At 54.7% G+C, this 15476-nt stretch overlaps 1 protein-coding gene across 5 annotated transcripts in view; it reads right to left on the bottom strand.

Annotated features, from left to right (window-relative positions):
* Positions 1 to 15476, bottom strand: part of DLGAP4 (DLG associated protein 4) — a 190430-nt gene that overhangs the window by 124645 nt on the left and 50309 nt on the right. For 3 of the 5 annotated variants that reach the window (XM_058287031.1, XM_058287030.1, XM_058287033.1), the window contains exon 2: positions 9223 to 9471. The gene's annotated coding sequence lies outside the window, so the exon portion shown is untranslated. Of the gene's footprint in view, positions 1 to 9222; positions 9633 to 15476 lie in introns of those variants that run through there. The other 2 variants (XM_058287029.2, XM_058287032.1) reach the window with 2 other exon arrangements.

Below are 15476 nucleotides of genomic sequence, written 5' to 3'. Positions count from 1 at the left end.
ATCCTTTTAATCAGAAAGATCCTATTATTAGCCCCATTTTACAGGTGAAGAAAGAGAGTCTCAGAGAGGTGGAGCCACTTGCTCAAGGCCGCAGAGGCAATAACTGGTCTTGAGCTCAGGTCTTTCCATTCCAACCCTGCCCCTCTGCCAGAAGAGCTGGACAACACCCAGGTGACTTGGCACGGTGCAGGGAAAGGCGCACTGCCTCTTCTTCAAACTCCTGCCTGCTGCCTCGGAGCCACGGCGGCTGCAACTTCCCAGCCACGCACTGTCCTGCGGGAAGGCTGGGCTGGTAAGACTTACCCTAATCTGCAAGGCTGTAGAACAGCGCTCCAGCCCCCTCAGAGGACCAGGCCTGAGGAGCTGGGGGGTGGACGGAAGTCGGCGAGCCAGGGCTCCGCTTCCCCGGTAAGGCTGAAGATTTTCCCAACAGCCAGGGCCAAATTTATCTGCCAATCCCCCGAAGAGCTGATTCCAGCGTCTGTCTGGAAATGTCAGCCCGTGTGGTTGGAGGAACGCAGGGAGAGTTTTCCTCTAAATAGCAGGAAGCATATGGGAGGCGGATGGCGCCCGCCGCCCCAACCTGCCAGCTCTCGCTCAAGCAAGAGCTAAAAGGGGCCCAGAAGGGTCTGGAATTCCTGCCACCTCCTGGGAGGAAGGTGGGGGGAGGTGAAGTGGGAGAGGAGCTGGAGACAGAGAAGTGGCGATGAGAAGGGTAGAAAGTGGGTCCTGCAGGTGGGCGGGCACGAGCACCCTGCCTGAGCGCCGAGCAGGCCGAGGCTCTCGGGTGGAAGGAACACGCCTCAGAATTCAGCAGCAACAACAGCAACGGCAGTAATAATAGCACCACTCAGGGAGCACTGGCTGTGGGCCAAATCCGAGGGACGCTCTTTATTTAGATGCTTTCCCTTGAACTCTGCAACCAACTCTAAGATAGGGACTAGTAGTTTCCCCATGTTACAGATGACGAACCGAGGCCCAGAGAAGGAAATACGTGCAATCAGAGACTCTCTGGGCTGGAAAGGACCCTCCAGAGCCTCAGCGGATTCACAAACACTCTACAGACTTTCTGCCAAGTCGTGGTGCAGCTGCTGCTTGCACTCCCCCAGTGACAGGAAGCTCGCTGCCACCCAATTTCGTCCATCTGTAGAGAGCTCTTTGTATCCAGAAGGATTTCCTAACCTGAGCTGGAGTCTCCTTCCCTGTGGCTTTTCCTGTAAGGGTCAGACCCCAGCCCTGCCTGTCCCCATAGCCGGGGACTGCCCGCAGGAGCGGATGGCAGGAAGCAAGGCTCCAAGGTCTCTTGTTTCCCTCCTCCAGGCCAAGCACCCTGGCTCCCTCCACTGCCCTTGATTGAGCATTTTGCTGGCCACCTCTGAAATTGGGAAGGTGTTGGGATGATCTGGGATGGTTGGAGCTTCTGAAAAAAGCTGTCCAAGCCCTACGGAGGTGAAGCCAGAAGGAGTGCTGTGGACGGGGCTGGAGCAGGAGAGCCTGAGTCCCTGCCCCCACCCTGCCTCTCACTTGCTCTGCGCTGATGTATAAATGCATGGCCTCTCTGATCTTCACTCTCCTTGTCTGTAAAATGCAGAGGGCATTGGAGAATTGGCTTGGGGAGCAGGCGTGTGTTTGAAGGCTTAAATGTTCCCTCTTCTGTCAACGGACTCTCTCTGGTCCCCATTCAAGATCTCAGCAGTGTTTGCAGCCAGCCCAGGCACCCTGATCTTGGGACCACCCTGCCCGGAGAATCAGGCCCCTACCTGTCCTCTCAGGAGGGAGTCCTCAGTGGCGGGTGGGTGGGAAGTACTCCAGGGGGGCTGTGGGCAGTGCTGGGATTGTAGACTGGGCCCTGAGAAGGAGCTTTCAAACCGGCAGTAGAGAGAACACAAAGTGAGCTCCCCATCTCCGGGGGTAGGCAAGTGGTGGCTGGGCACCTCGGGACAGGAACTCTGATCCAGGGTAAGAAGGAATTTAGACCGGAAGATGTCTAAGGCCTCTGCGAGGAGCAGCTGGGCCCTTTCTCTCCCTTCCCAAGTGAGGCCTCAGCAGGTCCTGCTCCTAGTTCCAGCCAGAGTGCACTCCCTGACATTGCTCTCCTCCCACAGCATCCCTCAAAGGCTCCCTGCTGTCCTCAGGACCAAGTCCCAGCTCAGCCTGCCATGGGCCTGGGGTCTGGGTCTGCCCCTGCTCATCCTGCGTGCTGCGCATTCACATTCTGCCGTGTCACACCTCCAGGCCTTTGACAGGTTGCTCCCCCTGCAAGGTTCTTCCACTACTCTTCTTGGCTACTCAGCTTAGGTGGTCACCTCCTCCAGGAAGCCTTCCTTGCCCACAGATGGGCCTTTGTGTTCCCTCAGCCTCTGTATGCACTTCCCACCTTCGCACCTTCTACATTTCAGATAAATCATCCGTGTGCTCCTCTGTTGCTCCCCAAGGCTGCAGGAGCCTGGAGGGTTGCGATGGCCCCTCCCGGGCCCAGCACTGGCTGTGACACAGGGGCCGATGCCTCCTGACCTGAATTGGTGCTACAGAAATTCTGACGTTCTGATTCCAAGAGACTCCAAGATGCCTCAATGAGCACCTTTCCTTTTTGGACTGAAGTAGGACCTCGTATGGGGGAAGCCAGCGCTCAACCACTCAAGCACACCCGCCCCCTCAGTGAGCTTCTGCCTGTCAGCGCCGGAGTCCAGGTCTCCTTTCCATTAGTCGTACGTTTCTGATTACGGAAGTCATGCATCTTGGGAAATTCAGGTAAGTATGGGGTGGGGGTCTGCTGGCTTTGGCCACTGTTTGGCCTTCGTTATTGTGTCACAGCCTACATTTCCCTTTGGGGGAGCCCCCCTTCTCCACTCTCCACGCATGAAGTTCTAGCAGTGCTGCCTCCACCTCCAGCTGGGGGGCAGAGAAGGCCCCAGGTGCCACCGGAGCGCTGACTTCCCCAGGGACAGCAACGACGGAGGGGCAGGAACAGCCTGCAAATTTGACAAATCAATGCCAAGACTCAGTTCTGGGACTTGAGGTTGAGCTATTAGGAAAGAAGTTTTGCTTACTCCTCTGCACAGGTATCTCATCACCTCTACAAGGAAAGCCCTAGGGGAACATGGTGCCAACTTGGAGGAAGCAGAAGTGGGAAACGGGGAGAAAAATTGGGTCCTGGTGATACTGTCTGAACCCCTGGTACTGTCTGAACCCAGGTGAGCCTGAAGTCAAACACACCTCTGGACTTTATAGTTATGAGCCAATAAACTCCATTTTTGCTTTAACCAGTTTGAAGGTTGGTTTTCTGTCACTTGTATCTGAAAAGGTCCTGCATGATTCAAGCAAAAAGAAAAAAAAAAAAAAAGTAGAGCTTACCCATATCTTCCCATCCAAAGGAGATGCTATAAACCATTTGGCAAATGTCCTACTTGGGCAGGATCGTGAATACATTTATATGTATTCTTAACGAAAATGAGATTATACAATACCCACCATTTCGTAATCTCCAGAATAATGCGCACCGGGCATGTTTCCATGTCAACAAATGCAGATCTACAACATCGTCTCTATCAGCCACAGAAATTGCCACTGCTACCTGGGCTGTAATTTAGTTACCCATCTCTTGCTGATAGATAACTGGGTAGTTTCTAATTTGTCACTATCATGCAGAAAGACACAATGAACTTATTTGTAACGTGTTTATGTTTGCACTTGCCTGATTAGCTTTCACTAAGATTTTATGATTCCAAGAGTTTGATTTCATGAGCATAAGTTTCTGTGCATGAGATTTAAGATGCTAAGATCCTCTGCATGTCTGTAAGGCAGTATCTGTCTTCCTGGGCAGGTTTAGTGGTTGTCAAAAAACCAGAAGGGGGCGGCGGATCTTGGCCCAGTGGTTAGGGCGTCCGTCTACAACATGGGAGGTCCGCAGTTCAAACCCCGGGCCTCCTTGACCCATGTGGAGCTGGCCCATGTGCAGTGCTGATGCGCACAAGGAGTGCCCTGCCACGCAGGGTTGTCCCCGCGTAGGGGAGCCCTACGCTCAAGGAGTGCGCCCCGTAAGGAGAGCCGCCCAGCGTGAAAGAAAGCACAGCCTGCCCAGGAGTGGCGCCACACACACGGAGAGCTGATGCAGCAAGATGATGCAACAAAACAAGACATGGATTCTGGGTGTCGTGGACACAGAAGAACACACAGCAAATGACCACAGAGAGCAGACAACGGGGGGGGACAGGGATGGGGAAGGGGAAGGGGAGAGAAATAAAAAAAAATCTTTAAAAAAAAAGTAGAAAAAGAAAAAAGAGGGAAAACGGACTTGGCCCAGTGGTTAGGGCATCCATCTACCACATGGGAGGTCCGCGGTTCAAACCCCAGGCCTCCTTGACCCGTGTGCAGCTGGCCCATGCGCAGTGCTGATGTGCGCAAGGAGTGCCCTGCCACGCAGGGGTGTCCCCCGTGTAGGGGAACCCCACGCACAAGGAGTGCACCCCATAAGGAGAGCCGCCCAGCGCGAAAGAAAGTGCATCTTGCCCAGGAATGGCACTGCACACACGGAGAGCTGACACAACAAGATGACACAATAGAAAGAAACACAGATTCCCGTGCTGCTGACAACAGAAGCAGACAAAGAAGATGCAGCAAATAGACACAGAGAACAGACAACCGGGGTCGGGGGTGGGGAAGGGAGAGAAATAAATAAATAAATCTTAAAAAAAAACACAACAGAAGGGGAGCGGATGTGGCTCAAGCGGTTGAGCTCCTGCTTCCCACACGGGAAGTCTGGGGTTTGGTCCCTGGTGCCTCCTAAAAACAAAATCAAACAACAAGCAAACAAATGAAAAAACCAACTCAAGGGAGCCGATGTGGCTCAGGGGTTGAGCACCAGCTTCCTGCATATGAGGTCCCAGGTTCAATCCCCAGCCCCAGTACCTCAAAAAAATAAAATTCAAAACCAAACCAAACCCCATCCCCACAGCAAATCCAGGGCAAGGGTGTGTCCCTGGCAGTGTCTCTGGTGAACGTGTCCACTGGCAGCTGCAAGTGAGCTGGCAGGAGGGTAGCACAAGCTGGGGTGCAGGTGGGTGCTGGTCTGGGGTCAAGCTGGCTACGTGCACCCAGCTAAGCTGCCCACCTCCCTGGGCCTCAGCCTCCACCTGGTCTGACTCTAAGTGCCTGAGTGGACAGGTGACCCTAGGGGACCAGAGCTGGGCATCCCTGACAGCCTGGGCAGGACGTGATGAGCGCACAGTAGGTGTTACCTCTGGCAGTCACCGTGGTAACAGCAGCAGCCACCAGGGAAGCAATGCTCATTGTTCCAGCCCTCTACCGGGCTTAACTCACTTAAGCCCCCAACCACCTCTGATGTATTCTTATCTCTGTTTCACAGAAGAGAAAGCTGCCTCAGAGAGAGCGAGTGACTTGTCTGAGGTCACAGAGCCGAGAAGTGGTAGAGCTGAGTTATGACCCAGATCTGCTGATCCCCAGCCCACACCTTATCCCATTTTATTGGGCTGGGTAGCCAGAAAGGAGATCTGCCCCAGGAAGAACGGTGGGAGCCCTGGAAGTCCCCATTTCTCTCCCCAAGTCCTACCGCTCAGGAAACACTCCAAATCCAGAAAAGTAGAAAGAAGACAGCAAAGAACATGCATAGCTCTTACAAAAATGATATCCTGTTACCTATGCTGTTTTATAACCTCTTTTTTATTTTTTAAACTCAACAACCCAGTATGAAGTTTTTTCTGCAACTATAAATTTAGATCCACAGCCCAGTGTCTAACAGCTGTAGCAGGCGCCACTGTACAGCTGCAGTAAAATGGATTTAACTAGTCCCCTGGTGAGGGACAATGGGTTGTTCCCAATTTGCCATCTACTGTCAACAGTGCTGCAATGAACACACGGCTGGGTCCCTGTCATCCTGCAGTCCCAGCTCAAACGCACCCTCCTTAGAGAGGGCGTCTTGGCCCATCCCATGTAATGCAGGCCACCACACCGTTAATCTCTTTTTCCCCTTTTTGTTCCAGTCAAGGTGAAATTCACATAACATAAAATTAATCATTTCAAAGTGAACATTTCAGTGGCATTTCAGTACATTCATAATGTTGTGTTGCCACCACCTCTAACTAGTTCCAAAATATTTTCATGACCTGCTGCCCTCACGGGGTTGTTATGAAGAGTAAAGAAGACAATGGGTGGCTTGGCACATAGTAGGTCCTCAGGAAACAGTGGATCAGATAGTTCAAGGATTGGGGTTGATCCATCTCACACCATGACCCCTTTTTACCCCAAATGAGTGTTGAGTGTGCCCTGGCCCCCTTCCTGCGGCTGTCCCTGGCGATGCCTCATTCCTGTCCTTGATCACTTTTTTTTAGGAGGTACCGGAGATTGAACCCAGGACCTTGTACGTGGGAAGCAGGTGCTCAACCACTGAGCCATGTCGGTTTTTTCGTTTGTTTGTTCATTTTTAGGAGGTACTGGAGATTGAACCTGGGACCTCATACTCAGGAAGCAGGTGCTCAACCACTTGAGCGCCATCTGATCCCCTCCTTAGCACTTTCGTATGGCTCCATGCTCTGCCCTAACCCCTGTTGGGCTCCCAGGACCCCTTACCTGCTGCCCGTGACCCCAGATGCTTCCCCTGGCTTCCAAAGCCTTAAAAATGCAGACTAGAATGAGTGTCTGGGAATGAGAGCCCTGTGGGGGGAATTGCCTGGCCCCGTCCTCACATGCTGCAAGTGTTTAGAGACAGACGTGCGGGGACAGGGGGCTGGCCAGAGGCGGCCTGTCACTTTCTGAGAGCTCTTAGACTGCACAACAAGCAGCCTGACCTCTCTCTCGGTCTCACTCTCTTCCTCTAAAATTCTTGAAAGAGACAATCAGGGAGGATTCAGTGCGATAAAGCAAAATGCTTAGCAAAGAGCCTGGCATTTATTAAGTGCTCAATAAATATCAGCTAGTATGTAATTGCTTTTCAGCCTTTTCACTGTGAAATCAAACACGCAGAGAAAAGCACTCAAAACCCAGTTGTTTCACCCAAAGTGAAGAGCTGCCTGGCCACCAGCTGGGACAAGAAAAAGAACGGAGGTGCCCCAGAACCCCCTCGTGCCCCTCCCGCTCCTCAGGTCCCCTTTGCCCCACAAGGGGACAATCCTTTTCCAGACGCCACGGCACTGTTCTTATCAGAAGTGAAAATAAGTGTAAGAAAAACGAAATGAATGAGTGGCCGGGTGATTCCCTGCCCCGCCCGGCCGGGCCCCCCTGGCCTTCTGACCCTGGGGGCCACAGTGTCCCCGGCTGCCTCTGCCCTCGGCTCCTCAGAGACTCCCCGTCCGATTTCCCGGCTTCAGCTGAGGCTGTTCTTTAAATAACCAGCTTGTTAGCAAAATAGCAGCAGTCACACCTCCCTCGCTGCCGCCCGGCCTCCATCTTCCCTGCCATGCTGACGGCTGCTCTCCCAGCTCCTGCCAAGGAATCCCGTTCTCCGTCACTGGGCCACGCACGTCAGGGGCTGCCAGCTACGCTACTCAGTGCTCAGTGGCCACCGGCTTGCCACTCTGGTCGTGCCCGGCTCTGAGGCCAGACCGGGCCTGGGACAGTGGTACTATCAAGCCTGGGCTGTGGGCCGACAAGCAGGCCCTTTCTCCCAGGCCCGTGCCTCAGTCTCCCCATCAACCTCACTTGGGGTCTCCGGGGATGGAAGGGGGTCGATGAGGAAAGTGAGGCATTTAGCGCCATGCCAGGCACATAGAAATTGCTCAAGCAATATTTGCTGTCAAGAAATATTTAGTCTCTGGGGAGGGGGCCTGTGTATTCCTTGGGCAGGGCCACGAGGGGCTGCAAATGATTAGACATACCTTTCCGACCGAGGTCTCTCTCTCACTGCCTCTCCTGAGCCAGCTTCTCGGCCAAGTGCATCAGCTGTGTCGGTCCCTACAGCAGGCTGGGGGCCAGGTCGGGGGCAGCTAACGAGCGCGGGGCCCTCTCCGCGGCCGTTACTACTAAGGCTGGCAGCACGAGACGGCGCAGCGCCTTGTTCTCTAGGAAGCACTGCTGCAGCCGTTATCCAGCAGGTTTTGTATTTCCCATGACATTTGCATATTATACATATTTACGAGTCTCTTCCCTTTTCATAACCTCCCCTCGGGGAGGCAGGCCCCTGGCTGGTGGCAGATGAGAAAACTGAGCCCAGAGGGTCTGGCCGACCTGCCGGAGGCCCCGGGGGGCAGCGGGGCGCAGCTGCCGGCCAAGGCCCTTGGCTCCGGGGTCCTGTTGGCGCCTGGGTTGAGGGAGGCGAGAGAGCCTTCCGCCCCTGCCCTCGTACCCCCTCCCACGGCTGTTCACGGGGACCCGCTCGGTCCCGGGCACCGTGCCAGCCGCTGGCTGTCCAGTGGGGAAGGAGTGGTTGCTCTTTACCTGTGGGAGCTCAGGCCAGAGAGGAGGCGGATCTTAAGCTGACGGTCCCAGGTGGCACTCAGTGGTGGCTGGGTGACCCTGGGCGGGCTACTCGGCTCACCTAGTGGACTAGACTAGTTATGCCAGCTGGCAGTGAGGACGAGACGAGTACGGGGAGGCGTCAGCACGGGGGCTCACCCTGAGGGGGGCGTCTGAGGTGGTGGCTCCTGCCGTGAGGATTGTCACTGAGGGAAGGATGAGGGGACGCGGTTTGGTGTGTTGGGGTGGGGGGGTGGGCCAGGCAGCAGCATTCCCAGCACCCCGTCCTGTGGGTGGGGGTCAGGCAAGGCAGGAACAGGAGGAGTGTGGGTGGGAACAGGCTGGAGGGGGGATGACAAGACCCCTAAGACTGAGGCACTCTGATGGCCTCCCCTCAGCGCCCCCCACGGGGGACCCCAGAGGCTCCATGGCCCCGCCCCAGCATGACTCCCTGCTGCCCTTCTCTTCCTGAGCCTGAACTTACCAAACTGCCTCAGGCCCCTGGGTGTGGGCAGAACGGGACTTGCTGTGCATCCTCGGCGGGTGGCTTTCCTTCTCTGAGCCTCTTTCATGCTCTCTAAATGAGCATGATCACTGTGCCTACCTCCGGGGTTGTCAGTAGGACTTTGGAGAGGACAAGCCAGGAAAACAAAAAAATTGCACTCGGACACACAGAAGTTCTCACTCAGGTCCCTTTGCCAGCAGGTGGGTGCCGCCGGCTGGGATAGCTGGGCATGTCCTGACTGAGCCAAGCACAGGTAGCCCCTGAGGAGCCCCGACTCCCACAGGCCCAGGCCTGCAGGTGCAGCTACTTACCAACCAGGGAGCCTCGTGCAGTGGGAAGGCAGGACGGGGTCCGGCTCGGGCGGGTGTCAGCTTGGCGGTGGGCGCAGGACCACGGGCTGGCACACACATCCCTCCAGGCGCCAATCAGGGGTGCTGGTGCCAGCGGCGCGGGACGGGGGTCCTGCCGGCGCCAGGGGGTCGGGCGGCCAAGTCCTGATCACGCACGGGGCCACCAGGCACCCGGCAGAGGGGAGGCGCTGCGCACCCGGGGGCTGGTGCCTGCGGGAGCCGGGGAGGGAGGGCAATTAGGAGGCGCCCCAGATAAGCCTCCCCCCACCCCCCCGAGACCCCTGGGCTGCGCCCCGGGGAGGCTGGGGAGGGGAAGCAACCCTCACAGAAACTTGACTGTTTGTACAACACTACATTTTCCAGAGCACTCTGGCATCCCAGCTAATGCGGGCCCCCACATTGTTTTTTTTAGAGGTGTATTTGCATGTCATGCATATTTACGATGCCGTTCCCACCACCCACAGAATCCCCACAGCAGCCGGGAAGCCGGGGTTCCAGAGGCTCCTTAGAACAGGCGGCTGCTGCTCCCGTCCCCGGATGTTGGCAGCCGCTTCCCCTTGCTGAGCCTTGGTTTCCTCGCTTGTTCCTGCGGGATTAAGGAGCTAACACAGGGCAAGCAGCTGGCACATAGTGGGTGCCTAATGAAGACCCTGCAAGGAGGCCCTCCCTCTGTCCCTGCAGGGCATCGCCGCCTCCACCCGCCACCCACCACCCACCGAGCACATCGTGTGCAAGAGGCAGGGGGAAGCCAGGTGTCCCTCTCCACCCACTTCTCCTGCACAGGTGCCACCGCTCCTGCTGGGATCTTCCAACCAGCAGGAACCAGGCACTCCTGGGGAAAGGGGAAGGCGCGTCTGCCCCCGCCCCCCAGGGGAGCCTCTTGGCTGCCTTGGGGGCTTCAGTGGGACGCACCCCTTCCCCCCGTTTCACAGGTGAAGAGACAGAGGGGAGAGTGGGCACAGAACCCCAGTGGGTGGGCTGGGTCCTGGGAGGGGAGGGGCGGGTCAATTCCCGGGGCAGTGGGCAGGGCGTGGTGGTCGAAGAGGGGGTCAGCTCTCTCCGGGAGTTGCCTCGGGGTCCCGGGGAGCCCTCAGTCTCTCCTGAGAGGCCGATGATGAGCCCAGACTGCTGAGGACCCGCGGCAGGCCCCCCCTCACTTCCCCTCGCCTCCGCCCATCTGACACAGGGAGAACCTTCCACGGCTCTGCCCGGCACGTGCCTGGGAGGAGGCGGGGCCGCAACCCTGGGCATCGGGTTTGGGAACCGGCACCTGACCCCAAGGCCGCCCCCTCCCAGGGAGAACCCCACCGACCAGGGAAAATAGGCGGGCCAGGCTGAGCAAAACTGGAAGGAAAAGAAGATGCCAAACACCAAAACACTCTGAATTAGAGGACACAAATTCCTACAGATGCATGAAGATTTCAAGATGTATCGTGGGGCGGGAGAACTGACAGTGCATGGAAAACCGGGGCTTGGGAGGACACCTTCCCAACCAAGTCGCCGCTTTTAACCAGATTCACCCAGAGCCCCAAACTGGCTGTGACCCTGAGTCGGTGTGCGGCCCAGCGCGGCAGGGGGGCAGGGCCCTGCCCGGGAGACTGGGGATCTGCCCGGAAGACCCCGCCACGTCCTTGTCCTTGTCCCTGTAACCGGGGAGGCGACGAAGATCGTATCTCAGGTCCCTGCCAGCTCTGATGGTGTTGAACGATTCTGCAACTTCCAATATAGATGAACCTCGAAAATATCACACTAAATGACAGAGCTGGTCACAGGCGGCCACGTGCCGTATAATTCCATTTACATGAAAAGCCCAGAAAAGGCAAATCTATAGAGACGGCGGAAGACTTGCAGTTGCCTAGGGCTGGGGGGCTGGGTGTGACCGCAAGGGACTGGCTTGCGCTAAGGGGGGTGGGGTTTCTTTTTGGAGGGATGAAAATGTTCTAAAATTGGTTATGGTGATAGATGCACAACTCTGAATCTGCTAAAAGCCACTGAATTATACATTTTAAATGGATGACTTATTTGGGATGTGAATTATATCTCAATTAAACTGTTTGAAAAACCCAGTGTTTAATAAAATAGATTCTGCAGCGCCCCTATGGGCAGCCTTCCTCTGGGAGCCTGTGCTTCCCCTCTGGGTCTTCTGCTGTGGCCCGAGAAACCAGCGAGTATTTTTCCAAGAAGCTCCCACTGCCCCAGAGACCTCTCAAGACCCTCTATCCCAAAGGACTTTGCGCTTCACTGTCACCTCCTCCAGGAAGCCCTCCCAGAGCACCCAGCTAGGTCAGGGCTCCCATTACCAGCAACTAGGGCTCCCTCAGTTTCTCCATCTCCTCCCTGGTCCTGATGACGTGAAGTGACTGTTTCTGTGACCAGTGGTTACCACTACCACCACCATCAGACTGGATGTTCCAGGAGGGCAGGGCGTTTTTGGCTTGGTCAGCAGCAGCACAGTACCTGGCACACAGTAGGACTCCAGAAATGGGTGCTGATTGAATGAATGACTCCAGGTTCCAAACCCTGTGATGCAGGCTTGGCTTCCGACTGGCGGAATTAAAAGGGATAATGGATGTGGAAAGTGCTTTGTGAAGGGGCTCTCCCACAGCTCTGCCCATCTCGAGGGATGGAGGCCCGTCCTTCCAGCCACTCCGGCCCAAACCCTGGGGCCCTTCCTGATGCCTCTTTCCCTCACTCCCACATCCAAACCTTCAGCACCTCCTCTCGGAGGCGCCTGCACAATGATCAAGACGCTGAGCTCCTTCCACCGCCTGCGCTGCCGCCACTGCTGTGGCCTAAGCCGCCGTCACCTCTTGCCTGGACTAGTATCCTCCCGCGTTGCAGACAGAGGAATCAGGTTAGAACCCAAGGCAGACCCTGCCCTTCCTTTGCTCTAAATCCTCCAAGGCCCCAGCACACCTCAGCAAAAGCTGTAGGCCTTACAGATGCCACAGCGGCCCCATCACCACCTCCCTAGCTCTCCCCCTCTGTGCGCTGCTTGCTCCCTCTGGCCCAGCTGCGCTCACCTCCTTGCTGTTCCTCGAATATGCAAGGCCTATTCCTGCCTCAGGACCTTTGCACTGGCTCTTCCTCTGGCCGGAATGTTGATCCCAAATGTCTGGGAACCTTCTCCCCTGCTTCCTTGAGATCTTTGCTTAGACTTGTCCTTCTCACTGAGGGCCAGTTCAGCACAGCAGTTAAGACTTTTAATTTAAGAGCATGGATTCCAGGTAAAAATCCCTGTTCTGCCACTACAGAGCTGAGTGATCCTGGAAAAGTTTCTTTTCTTTCTTTTTTTTTTAAGATTTATTTATTTCTCTCCCCTTCTCCCCCCCCCCCCCCCCCTTTGTCTGCACCCTGTGTCCATTCGCTGTGTGTTCTTCTGTGATCGCTTCTATCCTTATCAGCGGCACCGGGAATCTGTGTTTCTTTTTGTTGCGTCATCTTGTTGTGTCAGCTCTCCGTGTGTGCGGCGCCATTCCTGGGCAGGCTGCACTTTCTTTCGCGCTGGGCGGCTCTCCTTACGGGGCGCACTCCTTGCGCGTGGGGCTCCCCTATGCGGGGGACACCCCTGCGTGGGGTGGCACTCCTTGCGCGCATCAGCACTGCGCATGGGCCAGCTCCACACGGGTCAAGGAGGCCCAGGGTTTGAACCGCGGACCTCCCATGTGGTAGGCAGATGCCCTAACCACTGGGTCAAGTCTGTTTCCCTGGACAAGTTTCTTAAACTCTCTGTGACTCAGTTGCTCCCCTCTAAACTGGAAGTAATTATAGCACCTTCCTCATATGGTATAGGGCTGAGCACCTAGCAAGCATGACCTACACATGTGCCATTAAGATACTGTCACTCCATCTGACTTGCCCAGTTCCTCGCCCTTCCCAGCTGCACTGTTCTCCTTAGCACTTCTCACTACATGACAGGGCACAGAACTGCGTAACTTATCCTGATTATTGCCTGCCCCTCCCACTGAACCATCAACCCCAGGCAGGCAGCGATTTTTGTCTGTGTGGTTCATTGTCATATCCCTGGTGCCAACACAGCATCTGACACAGGGAGCTGCTCAGTGAGTACTTCATGCAATAAATATTTGTGATGCTGTATAAATATTTACCCGACAACTGACATGGGCTCTGTGCTTCCTCTCCTTGTCTGTCATGACACTTCTCTCTCCAGCTCAGGGCGCCCCTAGAGCTCAGGTCCTCAAGGCGCGATTCCTACTGAACAGCTCGGCCTGGCTGTTTCGTGGACATCTCACGCTCTGGGTGCCCAGGGCTGTGCGGTTTTCTCCCAGGATCTTGCCAATTTCCAGCATCAGGGAGCCCAGTGCTGGTCACGGCTGCACCCTCTTCAGTAACCAAGAAGCCAGCGGGAACCCAGCCCCACACTCCTCCTCCCATAAGCACAACCGAAAACCACACCCTATTCATTTTGCTTTTGTTGTCATAACAGACATACACAATAAAATTAGCCATTTTAACCAGTTTTTAAAAAATTTGTTTTTATTTATTCCCCCTCCCCCTCATGGTTTGTGCTCGCTGTCTGCTCTCTGTGTCCATTCACTGTGTGCTGTTTCTTCTCATCTCTCTTTTTTAAAAAGATGTATTTATTTATTTCTCTCCCCCCCCATTGTCTGCTCTCTGTGTGCATTTGCTGTGTCTTTTTCTGTGTCTGCCTGTATTCTTGTCAGTGGCACTGGGATTCTGTGCCTCTTTTTTGTTGCGTCATCTTGTTGTGTCAGCTCTCTGTGTGTGCAGTGCCACTCCTGGCAGGCTGTGCTTTTGTCGTGCGGGGCGGCTCTCCTTATGGGGCGCACTCCTTGTGCGTGGGGCTCCCCTACACAGGGGACACCCCTGTGTGGCACGGTACTCCTTGCGTGTGGCAGCACTGCATATAGGCCAGCTCATCACATGGGCCAGGAGGCCCTGGGTATCGAACCTGTACCCTCCAGATGGTAGGCGGATGCTCTATCAGTTGAGCCACAACCGCTTCCCTCATCTTCTCTTTAGGAGGCACCAGGAACCGAACCTGGGACCTCTTACGTGGGAGAGAGGCACACAATTGCTTGAGTCACTTCAGCTCCCTGCTTTGTCTCTCTCATTGTGTTTCTTGGGGCTTCCTTATTGCATCACCTTGTTGTGTCAGCTTGGTGTGCCAGTCCATAACGTCAGCTCGCTGTCCCGCTTGTCTTCTCCAGGAAGGACCAGGAACTGAACCTGGGACCTCCCGTGTGGTAGACAGGAGCTCAATTCCTTGAGTCACATCCACTTCCATTTTAACCATTTTTAAGTGTATAATTCAGTGGCATTAATTACTTTTACAATGTTTTGCTGCCATCACTACCATCCACTACTGAAACTTCTGCACCACCCAAAACAGAAACTCTGTCCCCATTGAGCAACAACTGTCCCTTCCTCCTCTCCCCAGCCCATGGGGACCTGTAATCTACTTTCTGTGAATTCGCTTCTAGATATTTCGTATGTGTGGACTAATACAACATTTGTCCCTTTGTGTCTGGCTTCTTTCATTTAGCATCATGTTTTCAAGGATGCGTTGCATGCACCAGAACCTCATTCCTTTTCATGGCTGAATAGTATTCCATTGTATTTTACGTATTCATCTACTGATTGTTGTTTCCACCTTTTGGCTACTATGAATAATGCTGCTATGGTGTAAAAGTATCTACCCGAGTTCCTGCTTTCAATTCTTTGGAGTATATACCTAGAAGTGGAACCCTGGGTCATGAGATAATTCTATGTTGTACTTTTTGAGGAACTGTTTCCCTCAGCGTCTGCACCATTTGTCTTACTGGGTTTTTTTTAAAACATCTCTCAAATTCCTTCCTCTTCATCTGCAGAGTCACCCATCTGTCCCAACCACCACCATCACTCACGTCCAGACCGCTCCCCCAGGCTCCCCACCCAGATGCCCCCTCAGCTCAACTGGGCAGCAGCCAGGAGGACCTTTTCAAAACACATTAGAAAGAAAGAAAAAAAAACAAGGCCTCGCTCTGCAAGCTCCAACAGTCAAAATCCTCCTAGACTCAAAAAATAAACCAGATGGGGGTTTTCAAAGGAATTTGACTCAGAGCTTCCCAAATAATGATTGGCTTCTGTGCCACCCCAGGCCCTGTAAAAATAGTATTTGTGGTACGAAAATTTAATTTACGAAATGGATTTACGCAGAACCTCTTAGCTCAATAAATACTTGTGGAGCTGAA

Source organism: Dasypus novemcinctus, chromosome 24, assembly GCF_030445035.2.
Source record: "Dasypus novemcinctus isolate mDasNov1 chromosome 24, mDasNov1.1.hap2, whole genome shotgun sequence".
NCBI lineage: Eukaryota > Metazoa > Chordata > Mammalia > Cingulata > Dasypodidae > Dasypus > Dasypus novemcinctus.
Note: the sequence above shows the minus strand (reverse complement) of the source record. Positions and strands in the feature narration are given on the sequence as shown.